This window comes from Rhea americana, unplaced genomic scaffold (assembly GCF_003343005.1).
Source record: "Rhea americana isolate MKP2758 unplaced genomic scaffold, rheAme1 scaffold_76, whole genome shotgun sequence".
Classification (NCBI taxonomy): domain Eukaryota; kingdom Metazoa; phylum Chordata; class Aves; order Rheiformes; family Rheidae; genus Rhea; species Rhea americana.
The window spans coordinates 249,400-254,598 of record NW_028186934.1 but is presented as its reverse complement, the minus strand read 5'-3'; positions in this window follow the sequence as shown (position 1 = coordinate 254,598).

Here is a 5,199-nt window from a genome sequence, read left to right as displayed (position 1 = left end):
TAAAGTACCAATGAATTTAAAAAATCAGGAAGACTTTTCTGTTTCTTTTTTTTTTTTTTTTTTTTTGGTTTTTTTTTGGCAGGGAGGGGAGGGTACGCTCAGTCAGTGACTTATGGAAAATGCATGACTTATGGAAAATGCAGAGTGAAATTATTTAATGGCTTAGTAACTAGTGGGTGATATCTCTGTCAAGTACTATTGAGAAAAAAGGATTCAAAATACTGTCATTACAGAAAACCCATCATGAATTATGGTTGAGACTTTAAAGTATGGCCAAGCATTTCTTTCCTGTTAATTTCAGCAGAAAGTAGTAGCTGTATTCATAGTTTCCCTTTGGTCCCTTGGTTCTGTTTTTAAATGTTTGTTTCTCAAATAAAATGCCAAAATGTAAAGCCAGTATAATATTTGGAGAAGTTCCATAAGGGCTTTACCTTTACTATTTTATATTTACATCCTATTAGGAGTTGCCTAAATTTGTTTCAAGCTTTATCGTGGTGGATGGTTAAAAGATTTGTAAGCTTTGTGAAAGAAAGGAATATACTATTTAATACATTGACTGTTAGTTCTAAAACTACTGTTAAAGCATATGTGATATTGGCTGGTACGGGCCAGGTTTGTGGTTTGAAAAGACTTTAGCAAAACCTTGATGTGAAGTATCTATACAGAGTGATGGGTTGGAAATTCTGTAAAAACTTTCATTTGAAGAAAATCACGTGCATACTGGCAATTTCCAAGTAGACTTGGGTATATTTATCTGCCTGTTCTTATTTTTTACGGATGAATATGCTAAGTGCTATTCAGAATTATTTAGCCATATGTTGCTGTTTTTACAGAACTTCATTTTGCAGGCTCTTTATATAAATAAAATTATTCTCTTCTACCAAAAATGAGATGGCATGTTGTAAGAGGAGAAGAATGTTATTTCAAATGTTATACCTTTTGCAAAAGAGCAGATGGTGTTTGTATGTGGGGCTTCAAGTAAGTTTTACATTTTGTTGAAGCCACTATTTTCTTCCAGATTGCCTAAGTGAAGTTAGTGTTTTTAGTTCTTCCGGAGTATACCAGGTAAAGTAATACTTGATGGCAGTATGCTTTTAAAATCAGAAAATGGATAGTGTTGTATTGACACTCTCTAGTTTTATTTTATGGTAATCGTGTGGTTTTGTATGGTAGGAACTGATGTCAGTGTGATGAGGATTAGGGAAGAGTTGCTTGCTTAAATTTTAAGTGTGTTGTACTTTGGCAAGAAGGGACAAAGTAGAGGCTGAATGACCCGAAGTTCCCAGGATCTTCCTTCTAGCCCTTTTAAAGATGAACTTTTCTTGACTTTTCTAGTCTTTGGCGGTCTCCTTCAGTCATCACAACTTTACAAAGCTGATAAAGAACAGTCTTGGTGATGTTGGCCAGCTCCTTTAACCCCCCGCCCCCCCTGCCAGATGCCTCTCATCCACTCTTGTAATCAGCTCTCTACAGTCAATTTGATGCTCTTAAATTCTATTAAATTATTAAACATGCCTTTTTCGTAAACATATGCTAACAGTTTTACATCTCTCAAAACACCATGCTAGGTGAGACTAAGGGCAATGATTTACATTGTGTTGCTGTCTAAATTAATTGGCTTTCAGTGGTATACCCTTGTTTAGTGATTTAGTGATTTGTTTTTCTGGGCTTTTTTTTTNTTTCGTGTTGTTTCTGTTCTCTCTCCAGGTAGGTGGTTTTGGGGAGGTGCGGACGGCGTAGCCCCGCCGGGCAGCGGCGGTGGGTTACACCGTGGGTTTCGTGCCCAAAAGCTTTCCAAAGCCGCAGCGATGTGCAATATCCATAAAAACTTGCTGGAAACCACCTAGGCAGTGACTCTCATGAACACACTCTCTTAAAGCTTTTTAAAAGTTTGTCCCCCTCCGCCCCCGAAGTTTTTCTCGTTCTTCGTTTGGGTCAGGTGCTCTGAAACACAAGCACGTAACTTCGCTGGTTTCGATAAGATTTAGTGTCTCTGTCCCGCAGCGCAGTTCGGGGCTCGTTGCCGAGTCACCTAGGCAGAAATACTCGGGCAGCAAGTAAGGAGTTCAGATTTCTTTTTTTACTTTTCTTTTTTTCCTCCTTACCCTGATACGAGCAGCCTGCATCCGCTTGGTTTATTTGTTGCTTAATACAGGTCTCTTGCATTTACAGGCAAGTTTTAGTTGTTCGGTGGTTAACATGCAGAAAGCATTAGATGACAAACTAACAGTGCCAGTCCTGTGTATCAAGCAATGCTATATATATATATATATATATATATATATATATATATATAAATTAAAAAATTCTAAAAGCATATAAACTAAAAGCTATAGAGCTATACACAAAAAGTATGTCTTAAAAGTCTTGCAGAAGAACTTTCCTCCAAGTTTCACCAGGCTTCGTTGTTTTGAATTTCTGTCTAAAACCTTACAGTATCTTTTTTTTCCTCATACTTAAAGTGCACTTTATGGAACACTTTTCTATTGCTGAATGTAGAAAATATTACCTGTGGCAGAATTAATGGGTCAGATAGGCTGATAATGAAGCAATCCTTGTGTTTGTGCTAATGGGAGGCTTTGTTTTGAAGCGTTGGTCCAGGGTATTTTTCTAAAACGGGAACGACAGTGAAGTGGTAAAAATGCCAGAATCATCTAAGCTGGTAAGAAGATGCTCATGAGTGTCACAAGCTGCAGATTTGCTGCAGTAACAGCTTCCAGTGGTCGCGCTGTGTCAGATGACCTCCTGCTCTGTTAATCTTTGGAGCTGAAGTTCTAGCTTGTCAGTTACTGTGGTACCTGCCTTCTCCGTCGTTCCCATCCTTTTCACATAACTGCTAGGCATGAATAAAAACTAAGCAAAAACTAAGCAGGTTTTTAAAGTGCTTCCCTCCACCCCACCCTTAAGTGATGCATGTAACCCTTCAGGATGTGTGTGCTGCAGAGCTTCCTCATGGTTGATCTGTCAAATCTTCTAGGTACCCAAATGTTTCACTGGCTCTGGAGCTCTTGCTTTGAATGCTCTTTTGCTGGTCCAGATAATATTCCTGTGGTAGAATATACTTGTTTAGTGTAGAATCAGTGCATATGCTGTTTTTYCCCTGCTGTACCATTTGATTTTGGAGTTTAGGTACATGCATATATAAACATACATATAATGTATGTAAATATTTATTTGTACATATGTTTATGAAATCTGTTTATATAGCAGCGTGCAGTGTAATGAGAAGAAGTCATTGATATGTGCCTTTGGATAARTGATAAAACTTAGAACCAGGAGCCTTGTAAGTCCCTTTCCCAGGCAATTGACGTGGTTTGCTGTTTTGTAAAAAGAATCATAATTTCCTGAAGATGGGTATAACTAATCAAACTATGAAATATATGAGGCATATATCTCTAGCTATGGGATACAGAACAGAAGCTTGCTGAATGTTTGTTTTTCTTTGGGGATACATTTCTACTATCTGAGAATACATCAGTACCATTTTTGTTTTCATTGAGGTTTGACTTTTGTTCATTTAACCTATTGGAGGAAGTAGTGTATTTTTTTTCTCTCTTCTCCCTTGATTCTTTGCCTGATGCGTCTCAGCATGCACTAGTGTGTTGTTAGGACTCATTTTTACTACTTTACCAGATCTTTCTGTTATGTGGCCTTTTACAGAGCTGGGGGGGGGTCAGCTCTCTGTGTTTTTTATCTTCTCCAAAGGTAACTGGCAATCCAGCGACTGCTGGGTCTGTGTATGGAATGCCAATAGCAGGAATTGCTATAGGGGACTTGTTCATGTTGTTACAAGGAAATAGGATTTTACAGAGCTTTGCACTAGCACTTCCATGCTGCGTGTGCTGCAGGACGCTTCATATAGCGTGAGACTCTATACTGGCTGCCTCTTTCTGTGGCAAACCCGCTCTGTTGATCATTAAGTCAATGATCATATTGATCATTGATCATCTACTTTGCTTAGTTTAGTGCTGAAGTCAAATACTGCTTTGAGGAGAATAGAATCAGAGTGTGAGTGGAGGGAATTAAATGTTTAGCAATTGTCCAATTATACTTCAGTCCCATGGAATAACGTTTGGGAAAGCGTCTGTGTTTCTTGTGTTCCCTTCCATGATGCAGTAAATCATTATCAAATTATTACAGTGGAAGCAGACTTCCAGAACTGAAGCTTTTGAGAAATTTTTGTTTGGACATCCTGTATTACAAAGTTCTGAAAGGTTTTGCTTTTTTTTTTTTTTTTTCCTTTTGATTGCAAGCCAAGTTTCTTTGAACCAAACGCTTTCAGGCATGAAGTCACCCTTCCTCTGTCCATTTACGTTGCTCTTGCAAAAGGTTGAATGAGATGGCTAGAGCAGTCAAGTTAGCACTTGTGTTCTTGTTTCAGACTTTCTGTTTTTTTCCACAGATTTGTCTTGTTTTTAGATTCTAAAACTTAGATTTTTTCCAAAGCATGTCAGCCTTAAAAAAAGAAAAAATTAATAAATAAAAAACACACATTAATCTAGTTCTGCCCTTTAAGGGAGAGAGAGGGAATTCCCCAAACCTGCCTATTCTCACCATACACTTAAATCTTAGAAATGAGGAGAAGAAATATTTTTCTGTTTTTTTTAAGTTTTCTTCAATATTTTCATGTTGCTTAGATAGATGCGTTGCCAAAATGACTGGGTTGAAATCTGATGTAGAAATTGCCTTCATTGAGAAGTAACTCTCAATGTTCTAAATGGTTTTTCCCTTTTTCTTAAATTTGACTGGCTAATGAACAGTTGGAAGTAATGTACCCTATTTTTAGATCCTTAGAAACTTGTGCATGAAAGCACTTTGTTTCTCCCCAAATATGCATCTGTTGGTTATGTTAGTTGTATATTCTTGGTTAACATAGCTGTTCAGGGAAGTAGGAATAGTCATTGGTTATACTCAATAATTTTGCAGTTTCTGAAAGCAAAAGTGAAATCCAGTTTTTACAGCAGAGGCCAAGAACAGTGGGAGAGAAATGCTTTTCAATGAGCCCACTGCTAGCCAAGAGATCTGCWGTTATGCCAGAATCYAGCCAAATGCTTCTGTGTTACARGGTTTTCTTGTAGAGATGCTGGGGAGAGGACCCAAACCTAGGGGTTTAGGACCCTACAAAGTCCCAGGAAGCTTAATAAACACATTAAGTAGAAAAACAACCCCCTCGCCCCCAAACTGCAATAGGTGAAGCAA